Genomic DNA, 26039 nt, shown 5'->3' with positions numbered 1-26039 from the left:
GGTTATGCCAGTAATCACTCTTAATCACCTGGCCTCTACAGGTTCTGATCATTGTCCTCTCCTGCTGGAATGTACTGAAAGACAAAGTCATGCTATCAAATATTTCAAGTTCTTACACTGTTGGGTTGATAATGAAAACTTCTTTGATACTGTAAGTTCTTGCTGGGAAAGACCTATGGATGAAAATCCAATGAGGATCTTCCATCAAAAACTGAAAAGAATGTCTAATACCCTTAGCCACTGGTCTAAAAATCAATATGGTGATATATTTGCTTCAGTCAAACAATTCGAGGAACAGGTGATGCAAGCTGAAGAAAATATCATCAATGACAATTCTGAAGATAATAGAGCCAAGCTAAGTTAGATAAATGCCCAGTATATCAGATATTTGAAGATAAAGCAGTCCATTTTGAAACAAAAAACTCAATTGCACTGGTTCAAAGATGGAGATGCTAATATCAATTATTTCCATGCCATCATCAGAGGGAGAAGAAGAAGGTTGTTCATCCATCAGATCAGTGATGAACAAGGAAACTCTATCCAGGGTGATGACAATATTGCAAGTGCAGCTTATGCACACTTTGAGAGAATTTTTACTGCTGAGGAGAAACAAATCAATGAAGATGTGATTAAATGTATCCCAAAGATAGTTACTGATCAGCAGAATGAACTACTACAATCAATACCTATAAAGGAGGAGCTAAAGGAGGTAGTCTTTTCTATGAGTCCTACTTCAGCTGTAGGGCCAGATGGCATGAGTGGCAAGTTCTTTCAATCATGTTGGGATATCATTAGTGATGATCTGCTGAAGCTAGTGCAACACTTCTTCAATGGTCACTGTATTCCCAGGTACATATCTCATGCATGTTTGGTTCTACTTCCTAAAACTGAACACCTCAACAAACTGTCAAAGTACAGGACCATCTCCCTCAGCAATTTCACTAGCAAGATCATATCCAAACTACTCTATCTCAAACTTGCTCCCATTCTACCTCAGCTCATTTCAGACAATCAGTTAGGATTTGTTAAAGGTAGGAGCATATCAAAAAATATAATGCTGGCACAGGAAATTATTCACAACATTCAGAAACCCAATGTAGGGGCAATATAGTGATCAAGTTAGATATGGCTAAGGCATATGACAGGATCTCTTGGTCCTTCACTTGTATGGTCATGAGAAGGATGGGATTTGAAGAAATCTTTATTGATATGGTGTGGAGGATCATGTCCAACATCTGGTATTCAGTCATCATCAATGGGGTAAGGCATAGATTTTTTCATTCCACAAGAGGTCTCAAGCAAGGAGACCCCTTGTCACCTGCCTTATTCATTATAGGAGCAGAAGTACTATCCAGGACGCTGAATAATCTTAACCAACACTACCTATATACTGGATTCCACATGGAAAGAAAGGGCCCCCAAGTGAACCACTTGAGCTTTGTAGATGATGTGATCATCTTCACTGCTACCAACAACTTGTCCATGATTCTTATTACCAAGACTTTGAAGGTTTATGAAACAACTTCAGGCCAGCTAATCAACAAGGACAAGAGCCAGTTCATGCTTCCTCTTAATACCAATCCAGATGTTATTGATAGGATAAGCAGGATCACAGGCTTCAAGTGTAGACATGGTCCCATTACTTACATGGGCTGTCCACTCTACATTAGAAGGCAGAGAATTATTTACTATACAAGTATGGTGTCCAAAGTTCTAAGCAAAATCAGAGGATGGTAGACTAAAGTGTTGAGCTATGGAGGCAGAGCAACATTGGTGAAATCAGTGCTGCAATCACTACCAATCCACTTGTTGTCTGCAATCAGACCTACTGCTACCACTATGAATCAGATCAGAGGCCTCATAGCTGACTTTTTCTGGGGGTGGGACAAGGAGAAGAAGAAATATCACTGGGCATCATGGGAGACCCTCAGCTATCCTGTGGAGGAAGGGGTATTGGTATGAAGAAAATACAAGATGTGTGCTTAGCTTTGCAATACAAATAATGGTGGACCTTCAGGTCTAAGAAGACTTTATGGGGAGAATTTATGAAGGTTAAGTACTGCCAGAGGGCTCATCCTGTGATAAAAAAATGGCACACAGGTCAGTCTATTATGTGGAAGCACATGATGGCTAATAAAATTGATATTGAGCCACATATACACTGGCACATCAACTCAGGTACAAGTAGTTTCTGGTGGGATGATTGGTTGGGTATTGTCCCCCTGGCTTATCATAACAACCATCTACCTAGACTCTACAATACTAGAGTATCTGAATATATTGAGAATGGGGAGTGGAATGTGCAGAAAATCAGAAAATATGCCCCACCTCAGCTAGTGCAGCAGATACTAGACACTGAGATAGACTATCACCCTAACACAGCTGATCAAGCCTGCTGGAAGTTGACTTCACATGGCAACTTCACTTCTAAATTAGCCTAGGAACTAGTTAGGAAGAAAAGAGCCAAGACCCTGACTGATGGGTGCACTTGGCACACTAACATTCCCTTCAAAATGTCTTTTCTACTATGGAGAGCTCTGATATAGAAACTCCCTACTAATGATAAACTTGTCCAATTTGAAGTAGTACCAACAGCATGTTCTTGTTGTTACAAACCAGGATTGGACAATGTAGATCACATATTTGCTTCAGGAAATTTTGCCAAGCATATTTGGCAACACTTCTCTAGCTCATGGGGGATAATGCAAGGGACCTGCTCACTGAGAAGCATACTGATGAAGTGGTGGACTACCAAGTCTAGTAATGAGGCTTAGAAGCTCATGTTGCAGGCCACTCCTATCTTTGTATGTTGGCATATATGGAAGAATAGATGTGCAAGTAAGTATGGAGGAAAGAAATCTAGTACTACTAGAGTTAAATTCTCCATAGTCAAGGACCCTTACATGCTGATACACACTGCTTTCCCCTACATTAAGTGGCCACAGAGCTGGAAGGAACTGGTTACTATGATAGAACAGTGTCAACAAGACATGAGAGTGACCAAAGTTATGTGGATCAGACCTCCATCTTCCATTATCAAATTGAATACTGATGGGAGTGCATTAGACAACCCTGGGAAAATTGGAGCAGGGGAATATTAAGAGACCACAATGGTAACTTAATATATGCCTTTATAACTCCATTGGGAATGGGTACTAATAACCAAGCAGAGGTGCAGGCAGCAACTATTGGCCTCACTTGGTGTATTCAATATGGACATAACAGAGTGATATTGGAAGTTGACTCTGAATTATTGACTAAGTGGCTGAAACAAGACTGTAAGACACCTTGGAGCATTCACAGATATATTACAAAGTTACAATCCCTAGTCCAACAATTGGAATTCTTTCAGTGCAAACATATATTCAGAGAAGCAAACCATCCTGCAGATACCTTATCAAAATGCAGCCACATGTTCAATGATACACAACACTTCTACAACCTCCAGCAGCTACCACAGGAAACAAAAGGTTACATCAAGATGGACAAGCTAGGAATGGCAAGTTTTAGAAGGAAAACTCTGAAAAGAATCAAACTACCCTCTTGACTGATCTCATTCCCAATATGAAATAGACTATTTACCTGTATTTTGGTTTACTTCTTCTTATTCCACCTAGTTATTTCCTATTGTAAGGGGAGAGTCTCCTTTGTTTATTGCTTCAATAGAAATAATAACACAATGCTAGAAGTAAAAAATAGAGTAGGAGTGCCCTCTTGTGTGGAAGCCTTATGCAGGTACTCTACACATCTGCACCCTCCAAGAACAAGAACCTCCACCCATCACAACACTTAAGAGCATACAGCAACAACAACCCAGACCAGCAACACAACATCACACACATGGATCCACACTCAATAGCCATCAAAAAAGAAGCTTAAGTTCCAATTCTGTTTACTGTTGGGTGTCTCATTGTTCAGGTATCATGCAACTTTGAGCCATGTAGTGGTGTTGCAGCAGCTGAGCCTGGAATTCATGCATCACCTACCATCTACATACATACAACAACTCTACAACAACACATGGAGCAACTACAGTACATCAATAGCAGGTGGAGGCTCATTCAACTCTAGGAGTTCCCTTCTTGTGGGTTTAAATTATGCAAGAACAATGGTTAAGGACCAACAACCCACCATAGACCTGCATCAACTCAACAACATCAATTGCAAAAGCTCCATTACATCAGCAGAAGTGAATGCCACTAATCATCATCAGCAGCAACCTAACAGCAATAGCAGAAGCAGGATGCAACATGCCACAACTGGGAGCTTGCCTAACTCACCTGATGCAGGCCCTCTTTGGATTTACTCTAAGGGTTGCAGTAACACAAGATCCTGTTCTGGGACTCTTTTATATAGCAACTTCAGCCTGCATCTTACCTCTATCAACAACAACATCCTTCAGCAGCAGTTCCACCATCATGCAATTCTCAGGGAACACCTATAAGTCATTTTGCAGAATTATTTGTTTGTGGGTTTTTCTGTTTTTGTTTGTGGGTGCAGGTACTCCTTACCAATTGTCTTTACAGGTTCAAAGCACCTCAGCAGAAGAGAAGCTACAGCAGGGCATGCTAGGACCTCTCTTCAGCCTCCTATTCAAGCCAACCTCTTCCCTGCAACATCTGTAACTAAGCTACAGCAGGGTATGATGTGCAGGGTGAGTTGCACCAGGTGGACCTGTCCAAAGGCCTCCAAACTTTGCAGGATTGCATAAAATACTATAGGGATAAGGCCCAAGAAGTTTCATCACAAACGGACAATTGGAGATGTTAGGCGAGCGACCTTGAAAAAGTCAGCTGCCTTAAGCCTAAAGAGGGTGACTTTTTTCCAACTTGTGCAAAAAGCCTCCAAATCTTGCAGAACTAAAGAAAGGGATGTTTGGGTATATCTCAAGAAGTTTCAACTCAATCGGATAATTGGAAACATTAGTCGAGCGACGTTGAAAATCCTAACAGACCCCAAAGCACTCTTTGAGGTCCTTTTCTTTTTGCTAGCTGGTGCAAGTTCTTTCTTGCCTTTGGTTGTTTGTTATATTTTTGCAGGTTGCTGGATTGATTCATCAACATGCACTGATAATAACTACATAGAAGACATTACAGATACAACCATCAAATCAAATAGAATCTCCAAGACCCCTGCACAAGGCCCAGCCTGGTTTTTCTGTCTGGTTGGCTATTTGTTTTTCTGTGATGGTTTTTGTGCAGGTACAACAACTGATGGGGAACCTTGGCAAATGAAAGGCATCAACATAGAGACTACAGCCTTCCAAGATAGGACCTCACCAATATACCAGCCCTACACCCATACATATTCCATCCCTGCAACACCTGCAGTAGATCCACTGCTTCCCAAAACTCTTGAACCTCCTTGCTCCTTTAATTATTATGTGTAGGCACATAAGATACCTTCAAAGGAGCTACTCAATTCTCCTTTGGAGGCAACAAGAAGCTGCCTACAGGTTTGCAACAACCCCCACAACTATCACACTTGTTTGTTTCTTTGTTTGCTTGTTTGTGCAGGTAAACAAAGTCACAGACAAAGGGACATAACAACCACAATTGTAAGGGCCTCACCTACTCCCATCAACTCTCCATGCATACCTGCTGTAGTCCTTCAACACCTACAGTAGCCCCCTTTCATCCAAGTCTTTTGGAACTCTTTGACTGTTTTCATTGAGGAGAAGACAAGAAGATGGAGCTCCAACAAACACAATACTAATTATACAACACCCACCTGGAACTCTTTGCTTGTTTACTTGCTGATGTGCAGGCATATCAAACAGCAACAATGGACCCTTCGAAAGTGCAAGGCACCTTCAGTCAAATATTTAAGCCAGGGTTGCACCCTAGGAGCTCCTTCTTGGTTTATTTGTGGATGTGCAGGTACATCCCTGATCAGTCGACAATAATGGAACCATGCAAAGTTTAAGGCACACACTGATAGACTTCCGACCAGTTGTTCAAGTCAGGGCTGCACCACATACAAAATGCATGTTACACCTACTCTGTCCCTCAGCTTCCTTAATAACAACCCCAAGGTTGCTGGATGATATGGCTCCATTTACATCATTTCCTTTCACCCCCCTTAGCTGCTATTGTTGTGTTGCATACTTCCTTGGGATCTACTTGGTACGACATGACTAAAAAGGGCAAAGATGAAAAGAATTTTCCCACCCCATGCGAGATAGAAGGTTCATATACTTGTTCTTCTTCAATTTAGCTATGTATGGTACGTAGCATAGTTGAATAGGACTAGTGTAGGTTACTTTCTTATTTTCTCATGGAAGGGGAGAGTCTCCCTCATTTATGCTTTCTTAGTCGATTTGTACCGGGAGGAGTCCTCTCATAGGTTTACTGCTTTCTAGTTATAGTTAGTCTCCTTTTTGTATCGGGGATGAGTTAGCCGACCTTAATAGGTTAGCCGACCTTAATAGGTTAGCCGACTTATGAACCACCATAGGATCGGAGGTAATGTATACGTCCCCCTCCTTGTATTTTTTACTTTATTTATTTATGTTAAGGCTTGGGGGTGATGCTCAACCCCTGACTGTGCACGAGAGGTGGGAGCCTCGTGTAGGGTCTGTTCCCATAAAAAAAAAAAAAAACTGCCTACATTTCTTAGGTTTTATGAGAAATCAGGTCATATGTAGTTCTAGAAGGTAGAATCGCAAGAAATTTTGATCGAATTCAAAAAAATTCCTAGCATCAAATTATGGTAATACTGATTTCTTTCAGGTGATAATGTATGAAGATGTTAGCAGGAATAAAAAAAATACGTTCATGCTCAAGCTGAGGTTACTTGCACACCCTAAGATGTGAAAAATTAGGTCAAATGTAGTTCTAAGGAATAACTTAGAATAAGAAATGCTTCGTAGCAATTTCTACTAGTGAACTATGGTAGAGAAAATAACATGAATTTTCCAAAAGAGTTTCCCTAGTATAGAGTTATGGTGATACTAAGATTTGAAGGAGTTATAAATAATATTTGAATCCGAACTTTTTCGAAAATCGAGTCGAGCTGAGTTTGAAAGTGAATCCTTAACATAGCTAGGGATGCTTGACATTATACTAGATTATATTAGTTTGTTTATTAGAGGGAGTTCCACATTGTAATACGATGTCATGCAAAACATGTAAAAGGGTGAAAAGCACCTGTTGCGATTCAAAATTGTCAATTGAGAAAAAAGTAATAATAATAGGGTGAAAAGTGAATTGTAGATGTTCAAATGATTATTGATGTTTGTGTTTTGAGGGATGATTATGCTGAAGGAAAAGTAAATTATAATATAGAGGCTTCCGACTGGCAGAGCAGCATTAATGTAAAGCGTTCGTCTGGCAAGGCTAAGCTTGTTATATAAATCCTCCGACTAGAAAGGCTTGAGCTTGTACTGTAAAGCCTCCGACTGGCGGGGCCTAAGCTTGTAATGTAAAGCCTTCGTCTGGCGAGAAAAATCTTGTAATGTAAAGTCTTCATCTGGTGAGGGAAAGCTTTTAATGTAAAGCCTTCGACAGGCGAGGCAGACCTTGTAATATAAAGCCTCCAGCTAGAGGGACACAACTTGCAATGTAAAGCCTCTGAATGGCGGGGCGGTTGTAATGTAGAGCCTTCATCTAGCAAGGCAAAGCTTATAATGAAATTTTTTGACTATCAGTTCTGACATCATCGTTAATATATATGCCCTTCATCGACGGAGCTTCGATGATGCTTTTATGGTGTGGTATCTTATTTACAGAGTGTCACTTCCTTTGGTTATATATAGGCTCCAATTGGTGAAATTTAAACGATATATTCGATGAATAGTCTCCGACTGACGGAGTTTGGATGATGTTTGCTGTATAAAACCTCTGATTTATAGAGTTTTGATGGTGTTTATTAATACAACCTCTAATTGGCGGATTTTGATATTGTTTGCTATATACAACCTCCGTTTGATAGAGTTTTGATGTTGTTAGATGACATTCTCCAATTGATGGAGTTTATTTTATGAAGTCTAATAGTGATCATCGATGGCAGAGTTGTTAATGAGGTCAGATGACAAGCTCCAGTTAGTATAATTACTTTTTGGCAAAAAATAAACTATCTTATTTGTCCTATGAGGTCCCTTTGTCTTTAGTATTTTGATCCAGATCTTGAATGTACCTGCAAAACTTTCAAATGAAACATTTCAGAAAGAAGATTCAGGTTAAAGTACTTCAAAGAAATAAGTAGGGAGAGGATATTTTGTAATGACCCTCTATGCCATGTCCCTCATTTCTCAATCTTTTCAGGGTTTAGAGATTTCCTGTAGTAATCCCAAGTAATTTATGACTTGCTGGCACTGATAGTTCGGTCGCCCTAGTCACTTCTTTGAGTTTTATATCTATTTCCCTGTTTAGGAGCTCTTAGAGTTTGAACAATTGAATTTGGCCAAAAATCTAAGAAAAGGACCTCAGAACGGAATTTTAACAATTCCATCAGCTCTGAAATAGACAAATTAGGTTAGTAGCATGATCGACATGAGCATCGAGGCATTTAGCCCAAGTTTGAGGCCATTTGGCATCTTAGCTTTTGAAATTCGGCCTAAGATTGACTTTGGTCATCATTCTTACAAAACGTGCTCGGATTGAAATTCTGTCAACATGGTTAGCTACGCAATATCAAGTTTGGTGTAGAACGACCTTTCATGCGGTTCTCAAGGCTTCCGATCTCATTTCAAGCCTCCTTGTTCTTTTTGGATTAAAATAGCACTTGGGCGTGGGACCTAGTTCTTATTGAGATGACCTCGGATGGAAATTTTGAATGTGTCGTTGAGTCTGCAATGTCGAATTTATTAGGGTAGCATAGTTTGTTTGCACACAAAAGGTTCTGAATGAATCCTGAGTATCCCATTGGACAAATTTAGGCTTTGCCAATGTCATGGCTATAGTAGTTACTGGTTCCGTCACTTTAGCAACCCTCTCTTAAGCAGCCAGGGCATCGATTAAGTGAGGTATGCTAGCGAGGCATGAAGACTATGACAAATGAATCCATGTACGTCCTGAAAACTCGGGTTATCAAGACCATAAATGCGGAAGGGGCGTTAGTTAACCCAAAAGATATCACTAGGAACTTATACTAGTCGTAACGAGTCCTAAATGCGGTCTTAGGGACGTCCGCCTCCTTAATCCTCAACTAGAGGTAGCCAGATATCAAATCAATCTTAGAAAACACCATGATAGCCAGAAGCTAGTCGAATAGGTCATCCATCCTAGGCATAGGGTAATGGTTCTTCACTGTCACCTTTTTCAAATGCTTGTAAATGCACATCTGCATAGTATCATCCTTCTTCTTAACGAAGAGGACTGGGGCACCCTAAGGCAATACACTAGGCCTAATGAATCCCTTATCCAAGAGATCCTAAAGTTGAACACTGAGCTCCTTGATCTCTATGGGGGCCATACGGTATGGTGGGGATGAAAATAAGATGAGTACCTAGCTTTACATCAATAGCAAAGTCAATATCGCAATAAGGAGAGAGGCCAGGCAGATCGGAATGAAACACATATACATACTCTCAAATGGTAGGTACTAAATCAACTATAGGGCCCTTCCTACTCACATCTCTTACACAAGCCATGTATTCCAAACATCCACTAGCCAGTAACCTCCATCCCCGAATAAAAAAGATCACCCCAACCGATGTGAGACTAAAAAAGCCCTACCACACCACCGACGAAATACCAAGCATGGCTAAGGTAATGGTCTTGACATAACAATCAAAGACTTCATGGTGAGGGAATAACCCGTCTATGCCCAAAATCAAATCAAAATCCACCATATCAAGAAAAATGAGACAACTATAGTGTCACACTTCTAAATAAACACCACACAGGATAAAAAGACCTGATCCAGTACTAAAGAATCACCTACCAGGGTCGAAACATGCAACGACTCAACTAAGAGATCTGGACTCATACTCAATCGAGGGGCACAATACACCGATATATAAGAATATGTATTTCCCTAATGAAATAAAGCGGATGCCGGTTTATAGCATAATAAAATCGTATTTGTGATCACATCATCCGAGGCCTCAATCTCTCCTCTAGCTAGAGTTGCATAAAAATGGACCTAGGCTCCTTTACCTTGTGTATCCACCCTACCTACTAACTACCGCATTGGAGACCTCCTAGTGCACCCTGATGACCACCCTTGCATTCCTGTCCCTAGCCACTGCCTCTAATTAGAGGTGCTAGTGCTGGCGCTATTCTACCTAACTTTGGAGTTGGTAAGGCTAAACTGCATTGAGGTCACTTGCGAGACCAATGATTTGGCTCCCCAAACTTATATCACCCCTATAAATGTTGGATGGAAGCAGGAGGTCATCCACCTCGGCCTGAAGAACCCATCTGTAAACCCCCTCATCCTTGACTTAGACCGGTACTAAAACCAATTTGTTGGTGCTGATCACCCTTCGATGTCTGATCATACACCTATAAAGGACATCTGGACAAACCCGAATGAAATCTTTGGCAAGATCTATCATAGAAATCCCGTGGTCTAAATTGGCGCTCATCATGGATATACTCCTATCTAGCACTCCTGCCACTTCACCTTAGGGACTCGCGACGGACCGGCTCGAGTGTGAGAGCATGGTCTACCACCTTCATAAATGAGTGTCCCACTAATACTAAAGTTTGAGTCTCAATTCCTATCTACAGTCTTAATCCCCTGACAAAGCATAGAACTCTCCACTCCTCAGTAGGTAATATCATGGCGGCATACCTAAAGATCTCGTAGAATCGGTCCTCATACTCTGATATTATCATGGAACCCTGCTCCAATCTTGAAAATTAATCTCGGAGCTGACCTTTGATGCTCCAGAGGATAAACTATGGTAAAGAGGCCTCTGAAAATTCAGCCATGTGGTTGGTAGTGACCCAGCTGGCCCGGTCTCTAAGTATGCACGCTACCACTACCAGGTGGGACCGTCTAGCTCTGTACATCGAAGTAAGCTTCTCTCGACTCCACTAAACCCAAAGTATGTAGCCATTTTCAGCAAATGAGTAGAAAGTTGTGGGAATCCTCACCCACAGCCCTAGAAAATCTTAGGTATGATAGTCGAAGGAACACCCTGAGTATCTTCTGATCTCGGAGTGGCAAACCCTCTCTAAATCATCAGGTTGAGCAGCTGATACCTGTGGCTGCTGAACAAATGGTACTGGTCCAGCGGTAATGGAGTAGTGGAAGTTGGGGACTGTCGCATACCCTTAATAGCATACAAAATCTGGGTGAGCATCACCTGTAGGTCTAGAGTTGTGGTTGGATCGGGCGGTGGCTGGGCTTGTCCAAGGCCCACCCATTGCTGATGTGATGGAGCTACTAGTGGCTCCATCTCTAGCTCTAGAGTCTACTCTCGATCCCGAGCTTGTGTTGTAGCCCTAGCACGACCCTGTGGTCGGCCTCTACCTTAGTGCGTGTGCAAGCCATCCCAATAAAAGAGTGGAACAAGTGAGATTTCGACAAACCAACAAGACACACACTGCAGGACAATGATACAAAAGAGACGCATTCCTAAAGACATCTTATATCCCTCCGAAGATAAGTCACAAACATCTATGCATCGATTCGTAGGACTCGTACTAAATGTTAGCTTTGTACAAGTGAGACTGTTGAACATCTACTCTCAAATACTGCTCATGCTCCTCCTAGCTCTGCTAGTATACCTGAATGTCATCAATGAAGACTATGACAAATGAGTCCATGTATGGCCTGAACACTTTGGTAATAAAGTCCATGAATGCGGCAGAGCATTAGTCAACCCAAAAGACATAAATAGGAACTTATAATAGACATAACGAGTCCTAAATGTGGTCTTAGAGACGTCCTCCGCCCTAATCCTCAACTGGTGGTACCTAGATCTCAAATCAATCTTAGAAAATACACGACAGCCGGAAGCTAGTCGAATATGTCATCCATCCTAGGCATGGGGTAATGGTTATTCACCGTCACCTTATTCAAATGCTTGTAATCGATGCACATCTGCATAGTACCATCCTTCTTCTTAAAGAAAAAAAAGGAATGGAGCACCCCAAGGCGACACACTAGGCCGAATAAATCCCTTATCTAAGAGATCCTAAAGTTGAACACTGAGCTTCTTGATCTCTGTGGGTGCCATACAGTACGGTGGGGATGAAAATAGTATGAGTACCCGGCTTTACATCACTAAAAGTCAATATCGTGGTAAGGAGAGAAGCCAGGCAGATCAGCATGAAACACATCTACAAACTCTTAGACGGTAGGTACTGAATCAACTGTAGGGCCCTCACTACTCACATCTCTTACACAAGCCAAGTATGTGAAACACCTGCTAACCAGTAACCTCTAGACCTGAATAAAAAAGATCACCCCAATTGACGTGCGACTACAAGAGACCTGCCATACCACCGATGAAATACCAGGCATGGCTAAGGTAATAGTCTTGCCATAGCAATCAAAGACCGTAGGGTGAGGGAATAACCAGTCCATGCCTAGAATTAAATCAAAATCCACAATATCAAGAAAATGAGAAAAATATAGTGTCATGCCCCTAAATAGTCACCAAACAGGATCAAAATACCTGATCCACTACTAAAGAATCACCTACCAGGGTCGAAAGACATAATGACTCAACTAAGGGATCTAGACTCATACTCAGTCGAGGGGCAAAATATACAGATATATAAGAATACGTAGAGCCTAGATTAAATAAAGAGGATGTCGTTTGATTGCATAATAAAACTATATTTGTGATTACATCATCCGAGGCCTCAACCTCTCCTCTAGATGGAGCTCCACAGAAATGGGCCTAGGCTCCTCTACCCTATGCATCTACCCTACCTCCTGACTACCTCACTGGAGACCTTCTTGTGCACCCAAATGACCACTCATGCGGTCTTGGCCTTGGCTACTGCCTCTAATTGGAGGTGTTGGTGCGGCGTGGGTCTATCTAACAGTGGAGCTAGTAAGGCTAGCCTGCACTAAGGGAGCTCGTGATACAAATGATTTAGCTCCCCGCACTTATAGCACCCCTGTGAATGTCGAATGAAAGTTGTAGCTCGTCCATCTAGGCTTGAAGAACCTATTTGTGAACCCCCTCAGCCTTAACTCAGACCAGTACTAGAACCAATCTAACGGTGCTAATCACCCTTCGATTTTTAAAGAAAGGCCTGGGAGGGGCGGCTGGACTGACCCAACTTAAATCAATGGTGAGATCTATCATAGAAATCCTGTGGTCTAAAGTTGTACCCATCATAGCTATCCTTCTATCTAGCTCTTTTGCCACTCCCCCTTAGGGACTCGCGATGGACTTGCTCGAGTGTGCGAACATGGTCTACCACCTCCATAAATGAGTATCCCACTAAGACTAAAGACTGAGTTTAGATTCATAGTTGTAGTCTCAATCCCCTGACAAAGCATCGAACTCTCCCATCCTCAATAGGTAATATCATTGCAGCATGCCTAAAGAGCTTGTGAAATCGGGCCTCGTACTCTGATATTTTCATGGAACCCTGCTCCAACCATGAAAACTGATCCCAAAGCTGACCTTTGATACTCCAAAGGATAAACCAGGCTAAAAAGGCCTCTAAAAACATAGCCCAGGTCTCTAAGTATGAAGCCACTACTACCTGGCGGGACCGTCTAGCTCTATAAGCATTGAAGTAAACTCCTCTCAACTCTACTAAACCTAAAGTCTTATCCATTCGCGGTAAGTGAGTAGAAACTTGTGGGCATCCTAACCCACAGCCCTAGAAAATCTCAGGGGTGATTGTCGAAGGAACACCCTGAGCATCTTCTGATCCTAGAGTGGCATGACCCCATCTAAATCATCAGGCTGAATGGCCAATACCGATGGATGTTGAACAATCGGTGCTATTAATGTAGGCTGGTCTTGCGGTAATAGAGCAGCAGGAGCTGGGGACTGTCACATACCCCCAATGGTAGCCAAAATCTGGGCGAGCATCACCTGTAGGTTTGGAGTTGTGGCTCACTTGGGCAATAGTTGAGCTGGTCCCAGGCCTACCCATTCCTGATGTGATGGAGCTACTAGTGGCTCCACCTCTGGCTCCAAAGTCTGCTCTCAGTCTTGGGCTTGTACTATAGCCCTGACATGACCCCGTGGTCGGCCTCTACCTCCAGTGCACGTGCGAGCCATCCTTATAAAAGATTGGAATAAGTGAGATTTTAACAAACCAACAAGACACACTACATGACATTAATACAAAAGAGACACATTCCTAAAAACATCCTATAGTCCCATGAAGATAAGTCGCAAACATCTATGCGCCATTTCGCAGGACTCGTACTAGACATTAGCTCTGTACAAGTGAGACTGCTAAACATCTACTCTTAAATACTGCTCATGCTCCTCTTGGCTCCGCTAGTATACCTGAATGTCATCAATGAAGATTACGACATATGAGTCTGTGTATGTCCTGAACACTCGGGTAATCAAATCCATAAATATTGCAGGGCTTTATTCAATCTAAAAGGCATCATTAGGAACTCATAGTGGTCATAACGAGTCATAAATGCGGTCATAGGTACGTCTACGCCCTAATCCTCAATTGGTGGTACCTACATCTCAAATCGATCTTAGAAAACACATGACAACCAAAAGCTAGTCGAATATGTCATCCATCCTAGGCATAGGGTAATGGTTCTTCACCATCACCTTGTTTAAACTCTTGTAATCAATGCATATCTACATAGTACCATTTTTCTTCTTAACAAAAAGGAATGGGGGACCCCAAGGCAATACATTAGGCCGAATGAATCCCTTAGCCAAGAGATCCTAAAGTTGAACACTAGGCTTCTTGATCTCTTTGGGGGGACATACGGTATGGTGGGGATAAAGATAGGATCAGTACCTAGCTCTAAATCACTAACGAAGTTACTATCGTAGTGAGGAGGGAGGCCAGGCAGATCGACAGGAAACACATCTGTAAACTCTCAGACGATAGGTACTGAATCAACTATAGGGTCCTCCCTACTCACATCTCCTACATAAGCCAAGTATTCTAAATACCTACTAGCCAATAACCTTCGGCCCCAAATAAAAAAGATCACCCCAAATGACATGCGACTACAAGAGACCTGCCACACCACTGGCGAAATACCAAGCATAGCTAAGGTAATGGTCTTGGCATAGCAATAAAAGACCGCAGGGTGAGGGGATAACCAGTCCATGCCTAGAATAAAATAAAAATACACCATATCAAGAAAAATGAGACAACTATAGTGTCACGCCCCTAAATAGTCACCACACAGGATCAAAAGACATAATCCACTACTAAAGAATCACCTAGTAGGGTCGAAAGACGCAATGACTCAACTAAGGGATATGGACTCACACTCAATCGAGGGGCACAATATATAGATATATAAGAATACGTAGAGCCTAGATCAAATAAAGAGGATGCCGGTTGATAGCATAATAAAACCGTACTTGTGATCACATCATTTGAGGCCTCAACCTCTCCTCTAACTGAAGCTGCATAGAAATGAGCCTAGGCTCTTATACCCTGTGCATCCACCTTACCTCCTAACTACCTTACCGGAGACCTCCTTGTGCACCCTGATAACCACTCTTGCGGTCTTGGCCTTGGCTACTGCCTCTAATTAGAGGTATTGGTGCTGGCATGGGTCTACCTGACTATAGAGCTGCTAAGGCTAGACTTCGCTGAGGGCAATCGCGAGACCAACGATTTAGCTCCCCGCACTTATAGAACCCCTGGGAATGTCAAATGGATGCTAGAGGTCAGCCACCTTGGCTTGAAGAAACCATTTACAAACCCCATTGGCCTTGACTTAGACCATTACTAAAACAAATCTGATGGTACTGATCACTCTTCGATGTCTGTAGAGTAGCCTGGGAGGGGCGGCTGGTCTGACCATCATGGTTATTATCCTATGTAAATCTCTAGCCATTTCCCCTTAAGGCCCCGTGACGGAGCTGCTCGAGATTGTGGGTATGGTTTACCACCTCCAGAAATAAGTGGCCCACTAAAACTAAAGACTGAGTCTCGACTCATAGCTGTAGTCTCAATCCCCAGACAAAGCACCGAACTCTCCCATCGTTAGTAGGTAATATCATAGCAGCATGCCTAGAGAGCTAGTGGAATCAAAACTCATACTCTAATATTGTCATGAAACCCTGCTCCAACTATGAAAATTGATCCCAGAGCTAACCTCTGACACTCTAGAGCATAAACCGGGCTAAAAAAAGCCTTTGAAAACTCAGCCCATCTGGTCAGCCTCTAAGTAGTGAATTAAGCTCCTCTCAACTCCCTAACCCAAAGTATGTAGCCGCTCGCTACAAATGAGTAGAAACTCATGGTCATCCACACCCATAGCCCCATAAAATCTCAGGGGTGATAGTCGAAGAAACACCTCTAGCATCTTTTGATTCCGGAGTGGCATGACCCCCTTTAAATCATCAAGCTGAGCAGCTGATACCAGTAGTTGCTGAACAATCGGTGCCGCAGGTGCAAGCTTATCTTAGGGTAATGGATGGGCGGGAGCTGGGGACTGTCACATACCCCCAATGGCATACAAAATCTAAGCGAACATCAACTTTAGGTCTAGAGCTATGGTTGGCTCGGGCGGTGGCTAGTCTGTTCCTAGGCCCACCCACTGCTGATTTGATAGAGCTACTAATGGCTCCACCTCTGGATCCAGAGTCTACTCTTGGTCCTGGACTTGTCTTGAATCCCTGGCATGACCCGTGGTCGGCCTCTACCTCCGGCGCACATACGATCCATCCTTTTAAAAGAGTGGAACAAGTGAGATTTCTATAAACTAATAAGCGACACACTGCATGACAATGATACAAAATAGACACATTCCTAAAGACATTTTATAGCCTCCCGAAGATAAGTCGCGAACATCTATACGTCAATTCGCTGGACTCGTACTAAACGTTAGCTCTGTATAAGTGAGACCAGTGAACTTGGGGCTCTAATACCAACTTCTGACGAGCTAATTTATAAGGGGATGATAGCATATAACCCACCAATAGGCAAGTCGACCCATATCCTGAAGCTGCAAATTATAGGATATCATGGTAGAAGACCATCAATCTAATCTAAAACAGAAGGAAAATAATAGGAGTATACATGAATGGGTGTAAGCTACTAAATATATACAAACCAAAAAGAATCTCTCTAAGAACCTAGAAGTCACTCATACAGAGCTGCTATTAAAAGAGTACAAGTCCTAAAAGTGGACCACGAAAACTAAGTTGTCTCAAAAAGTAAAAGACAAACAAACTGTAAATACAGAATGAGATGGGTAAATCGAGGATGCTATGTGCTCACCAATGCCTCCAATCACGACCGCAGCTGGCTCGAATCAATGTCGGTAGCTAGTACTCGGACCTGCATCACGAAAATAGATGTAGAGTATAGTATAAGTACCAAACCAATAGGTACCTAGTAGGCATCATAGGCCGACTAAATAAGATAAGCAAAAGTAAACTGAAATGCGAGTAAAAAGTCACAATCAAAGACATAGAAAGAAGTAAATGTAGGTATGTACACGAGCGTACTAACAAATAAAGAGAGAGAATCTAACTAACTCTACTGGGCTCTCATAAACCCGGTGGGTAGCCTTGTGCACAAGTAATGAGTCATCACCAACACGTACTTTTACAAGCCCTACAGATGCAAGAATAGCTGGAAGAATATCAATTCCAACCTCTAACACCTCAACCTACTACAAAGAGTATATGAAGACTTAATTGAAGATTCATTAAGGAATCAGGAATTTAACCACGTACAAGCTGGACCACGGATTGCAACTGGGTAACTATAGCTAATAAGTCAACATGGGTAGGCTAGACCATGTAGTTTAATTGGGTAACTGTAGCCAAAGAACGAGAAGGGTAAGCTAGATCGTAGACTTTAATCGGGTATCTGTAGCTAGGAAGCTTGGATATAAGTAAGCTGGACCACGGACTTTGACAGGGTATCTGTAGCCAAGGAGCCGAACATAAGTAAGCTAGACCACAAACTTTAACTTGGTATCTGTAGCTAAGGGATTGGAAAGAATTAGAATCAGCGACCAATAATGCATCATAGGGAGTACCCCCAAATCGAGTGTCATCAATGCACCGCTCCAGCCTACACTAAATATAACTAGAATCACCAAGAATTTGCCAAAATATAAAGAACTGAATAATCCAAAGCCGATAGGATAACAAGGCATTATGGAGGTAAGGTTACAAGATAAGTTACTGCCTAGCTAAGGCTCAAGCTATAAGACTCAAGTTTGCTATATAAGTCTATAGGAAGTTAACCGTCCGAAATGACATCGGAAAAGCTCTAAGGCCCAATGACACCAAAACCACACAAATCTAAGGAAATACTAGTCTAACCCTAGACTAAGGCCAAACATGCTTTAAAATACACAACCACAGAGACAACAATCATCGTAGGATAGAAAAAACCAGCGACCACAAGAGTCATGCTAACACAGTCTAACAACTACCCAAAATAAGGCCTAGGATATGGATTCTAGGAATTTAGCATGGCTACACCCAAAACACTCCAAACTCATACAAATCGATGTACATTTTCCAAATCATGCTTAGTCTTACAAGGGAAAAATTATAGCCTACCTAAAAGCAGACCACGTGCGCTCCAACTCATGAAATAAGAGCTTTTCCCTTCCGAGCAGCCTCTAAATGCTGCCACACTATCAATAATACCATTACAACATTAATGCAGTTATTTTGACACTAAGATAATCGAATTAGAGATGGACTAATTTCTGAGTCAAATATTGAGAATTGTGGGACCTGCTTCATAATTCTTGGAATAGGTCCTAACTACCAGTCGCTTTAGCGACACCTGCCCAATAGGGCTGGTCACTTTAGCGAGCTCCTGGCTACTTAAGCAACACTTGATTTAGTGACCAGGGGTTGCTTAAGCGACGACACTAGATACAGCTCGTGCAAAATCAATTTTAGAATGAAAAAACCTTTGATGGGGTGCTCGGGATTCGTTCGAAACTATATGAGTGCAAACAAAATATGCTACCCTACTAAATTCGATATTCCAGATAATGCGCATTCAAAATTCCCATACGAGTTCATTTTAATGAAAAATGAAACCCACCCCCAAGTGGCATTTTGTGCCTATTTCCACAATGGGCCTCGGGAGTAGACCGGAGGTCTTGGATAGCAAACAAAGAGCTATTCTAGACCAAACTCGGCATTCCAAAACTTACTGCACTGTCAAAAATTTTATTCAAGCATGTTTTCTAAGAATGCTGATCAAAGTCAACTATAGGCCAAATTTTAAAGGCAAAAGCACCAAATGGTCATAAAATCGTACTGATTGCCTTAGTACTCATGTCGACCATTCTACTACCTAATTTTTCCATTTTAGAGTTGATAGAATCTTTAGAATTTTGTTTTGAGACCATTTACCTGAAGTTTTGAATGAAGTCAATTTTTCAAGTTAAAAAGCTTTAAAACAGGGAAATAGACTAAAATCCAAACGAACGACTAGGCGACCAAAAATTTAGTGCCAGTAAGTCATAAATGACTTGGGGTTACTACAGGAACGCTTTAAATGACAGAATGAATGCTTAAATTCAAAAATGACATGGAGGGTCATTGCATAAAGAAACACAGTACATACACCTATCGATTTTTACAACAGAAATTGAATAAATTGATATAAAATTTCAATTAAATATCTACACAACTAGGAATTGTAATACCAAGAAAGAAGAGATTTTACCTTGTGTTAAGAAACAAACTAGAGCTTTGACATAAAAATAATCCGGCCAAGAACTTGAAACTCAAAAATCAGAGAAGACCAAATGAAAGTAGTATCACTAGTAAATTCTTGAATCTTTGTGTCTTTCTTAGTATATTTTGAATGATCTGAATGAGAACAAAAGTGTTCCTTTTATAATGGATTTTGAGGGCTTCGAACTGATTCCTTCAATTGAGGCTTCAAGAATTTAGAGAAAACAGAAGGACTAATGATAAAGTAAAAGAAAACAGTCCCTAAACTGATCTTTTTCTAACTTGAGGGTTCCAATCTCTATCCCATCAAATTAAGGGGATAACCAGCCAGAATCTGATGGTCCTTCAAGATCTTTACCTTTTTAGGCGTAGCAATAGCGGTGGTGGAGTTTTTGAGGTCAATTATGATTCCAAAAAAAGGTGATGGAGGAGATATAAAGTTGATAGGAAGGAGGGCGATTGATGGAGATAGATGGATAAGTTTGAAGACCACCAAAATTTTCTATTTTTCAGCATTCCATGGGCATCGTCCAAGGAAGAGAAGAGGGATTGATGGGAGGGTAGTTGGTTTCTGGGAAAAGAGGCATTGGAAAGGAGTAGTTTGTTTTTGGGAAGAAAAAAAGAGAGTTATGGGCGATGAGAGTGCTTTTTCTTTTAGAGTTTTTGGGAAATGTTTTGATTTAAGTGGGTCATCTGACTGTTTGTGCTCGCCTATGTGGCGTACATGGATTGAATAATTTTAGAAGACTTGGATTGCCATATTTTACTCAAATAGCCTATTTAAATTATAACCTACTTCTTCATTAAGTAGCCATAATTAATTAAATTAAAAATAATTATTTTATGAGACTAACGTATTTAACAAAAATAGTCATTCCTTAAATTAAATTGATATTAATTAGTAACTAATTAATTAATTAAGCTTCCTAATTTTGAATAATATATGAAAAGTATTTATTTCAACAATAGAAAATATATTTAATCGAAAATCAATTTAACCCTTAAAAAATATTTACTTGATATAATTTTTTTTAAAAATGATAAAATAAGTAGTAAATTTTTATATACATATATTTTTAAGATTAATTTTTTATAAGAAATAATATTTATGAAATAAATTGCCGAAGGAAATGAAATAGAGTTTTAACAAAAAATATTTTCATACATTTTTAAAATATTATTATTATTAATAATATTGTTATTGTTGTTAGTATTCTTATTCTTGTTCTTATTGTTGTTGTTGTTGTTGTTGTTGTTGTTATTATTATTATTATTATTATTATTATTATTATTATTGTTATTATTGTTATTATTATTATTATTATTATTATTGTTGTTGTTGTTGTTGTTGTTGTTGTTGTTGTTGTTGTTGTTGTTGTTGTTGTTGTTGTTGTTGTTGTTGTTGTTGTTGTTGTTGTTGTTGTTGTTGTTGTTGTTGTTGTTGTTGTTGGAAATTTTATTAATTAAATATATATGGAGAGCCAAGATTGGGTGTCAACAGCTTACCCCTTTTTTTGTCCATGGTGGGGAGTAAAGAAGGCATGGACAAAGAAATATAGACATAAACCAATTTTGGATCGCCAACCAAAACGTCTTTTGAGCAACAACTTCACATGAAGATTATAATTTTATGGAGTTATGGCTGAACTTTAGCTTCTAAGCTGCCTAGATTTCTTAGGTTTTATGAGAAATCAGGCCATATGTAGTTTGAGAAGGTAGAATCGCAATAAATTTTGATCAAATTCAAAAAATTTCCTAGCATCAAATTATGGTAATACTGATTTCTTTCACGTGATGATAATACAGTCATGCTCAAGCTGAGGTTACCTGCACACCCTAAGATGTGCAAAATCAGGTCGGATGTAGTTCTAAGCAATAACTTGGAATAAGAAATGCTTCGTAGCAATTTCTACTGGTGAACTATAGTAGAGAAAAGAACATGAATTTTCCAAAAGAGTTTCCCTAGTATCGAGTTATGGTGATACTAAGATGTGAAGGAGTTATAAATAAGATTTAAATCCAAACTTTTTTGAAAATTGAGTCGAGTTGAGTTCTGAAAGTGAATCCTTCACGTAGCTAGGGATGCTTGACATTCCACTAGATTTTCTTAGTTTGTGTTTTAGAGGGAGTTCCACATTGTAATACGATGTCATGCAAAATAGTAAAAGGGTGAAAAGTACTTGTCGCGATTCAAAATTGTCAATTAAAAAAATAGTAATAATAATAGCGTGAAGAATGAACTGTAGATGTTTAAATGATTATTGATGTTTGTGTTTTGTGGGATGATTGTGATGTAGGCAAAGTAAATTATAATATAGAGACTTCCAACTGGCGGGGCAGCATTAATGTAAAGCTTTTGTCTGGCAAGGCTAAGCTTGTAATATAAATCCTCTGACTAGAAAGGCCTGAGCTTGTACTGTAAAGCCTCTAACTGGAGGGGCATGATCTTGTAATGTAAAGCCTTCATCTAGAGATAAAAATCTTCTAATGTAAATCCTTCATCTGGCGAGGGAAAGCTTGTAATGTAAAGCCTTTGAAAGGAGGGACAGAGCTTGCAATGTAAAGCCTCTGAATGGCGGGGCGGTTGTAATGTATAGCCTTCATCTAGCAAGCCAAAGCTTCTAATAAAATTTTTTGACTATCGGTTTCTGACATCATCGCTAATATACGTGCCCTTGATCGACGGAGCTTCGATAATGCTTCTATGGTGTGGTATCTGATTAGCTGAGTGTCACTTCTTTTGGTTATATATAGGCTCCAATTGGTGAAATTTAGATGATATATTCTATGAATAGTCTCCAACTGATGGAGTTTGGATGATGCTGTATAAAACCTCTGATTTATAGAGTTTAGATGGTGTTTGTTAATACAGCCTCCGATTGGCATATTTTGATGTTGTTTGCTATATAGAACCTTTGTTTGATGGAGTTTTAACGCTGTTAGATGACAATCTCCAATTGATGGAGTTTATTTTATGAAGCAAATGGCGGTCACCGATGACAGAGTTGTTAATGAGGCCAGATGACAAGCTCCAGTTAGTATAATTACTTTTTGGCAAAAAGTAGAGTATCTTTTTGTCCTATGGGGTCCCTTTGTCTTCAGTATTTTGATCCAGATCTTGAACGTACCTGCAAAACTTTCAAATGAAACCTTTTAGAAAGAAGATTCAGGTTAAAGTACTTCAAACAAATAAGTAGGGAGAGGATATTTTGTAATGACCCTCTACGCCATGTCCCTCATTTCTTGATATTTTCAGGGTTTAGAGATTTCCTGTAGTGACTCCAAGTAATTTATGACTTGCTGACACTGACAGTTCGGTCACCCAATCACTTGTTTGGGTTTTATACCTATTTCCCTATTTAGGAGCTCTTGGAGTTTGAACAATTGACTTTGGCTAAAAATCTAATAAAAGGACGTCAGAATGGAATTTTAACGGTTTTATTAGCTCTAAAATAGCCAATTTAGGTTAGTAGCATGATCAACATGAGCATTGAAGCATTTAGTACGAGTTTGAATCCATTTGGCACCTTAGCTTTTGAAATTTAGCCTAAGGTTGAATTTGGTCATCATTCTTGCAAAATGTGCTCAGGTTGAAATTCTGTCAACATGGTTAGCTACGCAATATCAAGTTTGGTGTAGAACAACCTTTCGTGCAGTTCTTGAGGCTTCTAATCTCATTTCAAGCCTCATTGTTCTTTTTGGATTAAAATGACACTTGGGCGTGGGACCTAGTTCTTATTGAGATGACCTCGAATGGAAATTTTGAATGTGTCGTTGATTCTGCAACATCGAATTTATTAGGGTAGCATAGTTTGTTTGCATGCACAAGGTTCTAAATGAATCCCGAGTATCCTATTGGAGAAATTTAGGCTTTGCCAAAGTAATGGCTGCAGCAGTTGCTGGTTCTGCCACTTTAGCATCCCTCGCTTAAGCAGCCAAGGCATCACTTAAGCGAGGCATGTTAGCGAGACGCCTATCGCTTAAGCGGCTTGGGAGTTGCTTTCGCGATGCTTACTTCCGCAGATAGGGCTCACTTTAGATAGGCCCTTATATTTTGAGAAGTTTTCCTAAGTGAACTTTGGGGTCGCTTTTGTAATCACAGGTGCTCGTTTTAAACTCATTTTTCAGCTTTCTCCCTCATCCTCTAATTGCGTTTTTGAGAGCTATACACCTCTGATTGATGTGATTCAAAGTACGTTTGGTCCGGGATCAGCGGGGGTTTGTTGTGGAGTTATTGAGAAGCTTCGGAAAGCATCATTTTAAGGTAATTCTATCGCAAAATAGACTTCCCTCTCTTTTATTAAAGCTTTAATGGTGAAATTTATACATGGGTTGATTTTCGTGTGTTTTGAGCATCGAATTTTGTTGTAAGTTGTAACACAAGTTTGTTAAGATCAAATTCACCTTTCTACAAAGTAGAATTAGGGATTTCTGATGCGGGTCCGACAATCCCATTTTAGACTCAATTTTGGGTTAGTCTCTGCAAAATATGAATTTAGTGTTAAAATTCGTATTAATGTCATGAATGATATTTTGTTAGCGTGGCGGCAATTGGAGGTGATTCAAAGGTAGAGATCATCAATTTGTTGGATTTAGAGAGCGTGTGATTGGCTTTGAGGTAGGCTATGGTCTCCTACCTTGACTGAGCTTTAGTAGATATTGCCTAGTATATATTTCATGTGATTTAGGTTTGTATTTGACAAGTTTAGGGGTTTTCTCCTTTTATTCCATTTCCTTGTGTCACGACTCAATTTCTCAAGTCATGATAGCACCTACTATATCCCCCAGTAGGTAAGCCAACTTGTAACCCGGAATGACAAGTAATGGGTTTGAAGGCAGGAAATAAACAAGAATAAGCAATTATCAGATAAACAGAATAGATAAGCGGAAGCAAACCAAAATATATATATATACAACAAAAGATACTTCCTAGAACTTGGAAGTCACAAGTACAAAGACACTAACAAAATAAGTACAAGTCCCAAAAGTAGAACACAGAAACTGGATTGTCTCAAATTGCAAAAGACTAGTCAATATATATAGATAGAGACTGAAATATTACAAAACACCATTTGCATACCCCGTCTTCAGATCAAACTGTTGTAGGCTTGATATTAACGCTGGCCATTGGTTCTCGAACCTGCATCAAAAAAAAATATGGAGTATAGTACGAATACTAAAACAACAGGTACCCAGTAGGCATCATAGGCCGACTGAGCTTGAAAAGTAAAGGCAATATGAAAATAAGACATAAAGCAAAATAGAGGTCAAGAGTGGAAAGCTAAAATGTAATAATATGATGCAGATGAGTGTAAAAAGTACTAAATGAAATAAACTACAAACTAAACTACACCTAACTGGACCCCCATAAACCTAGAAGGTACACTCGTGCAAAAGTTTTAAAAAATCTGAACGGACCCAGAAGCCCGAAGAGTACACATAATAGCTATGACTAAAGAGAACCAAATCAGAGGACTCAATACCAGAGTGTAGCGAACCAGAACCTCAACCAACACTAATAGAATCTGCTTGAACAGAGGTCGGACCTCTCATCGAATGCTCCCTAAATGTATCTAAGTAAACAACTACAAGAACCAAGCAACTGAGGTCGGACCTCCAATCAGATGCTTTATATGATTATCCAAGTGATCGAAGCTAAAACTTGAATCTGAATTCTCTTTAATATATCAATAAGGTAAGGGCCGAAGCAAAAATCTGGATACTCAGCAAAAGTGCCAATATAGCTATTGAATCCATAACTAACCTCTTGTCACAAAATAAAACCCGTGTAATTGATGGAAATCGCGAAATCATAGAATCAAAGAAATAAGGTCAAACTATCACCGGAGCAAGTGCATCTCCTAGCTAAGGCTCAAACTATTAGACTCAAGTATGTTATACCAGTCTGTAGGGATCTAGACATCGAGGCAAAACTAAGACTTATCGGGTCTGAATCAAGTAGTTCTAAGGCAAGGACTAGTCAAATCTAGGTTAAGGCCCAAAATACTTCCAATAAATAGTAAAAAAGTATACAAACACTCCACATAGCATAGAGGATCAAATAATAGTACAAGGCATGCTCACAGTTACCCGATAATCTCTTAAATAGGCGTAACATAATAATTCTAAACACCTATGCATGATTCAATAGCTACCTAATCCAAATTCCAACTAATCAAAATACATTCTCATTCTCAAGCTCAATCTAAAGAAAGGGAAGTTATAGCCTACCTGTAGGCTGAACACACGTGCTCCAAACTACTCTACTAGAGCTTTTCCCTTTCGA

This window comes from Solanum dulcamara, chromosome 2 (genome assembly GCF_947179165.1).
Source record: "Solanum dulcamara chromosome 2, daSolDulc1.2, whole genome shotgun sequence".
Taxonomy (NCBI): Eukaryota; Viridiplantae; Streptophyta; class Magnoliopsida; order Solanales; family Solanaceae; genus Solanum; species Solanum dulcamara.
Note: the sequence above shows the minus strand (reverse complement) of the source record.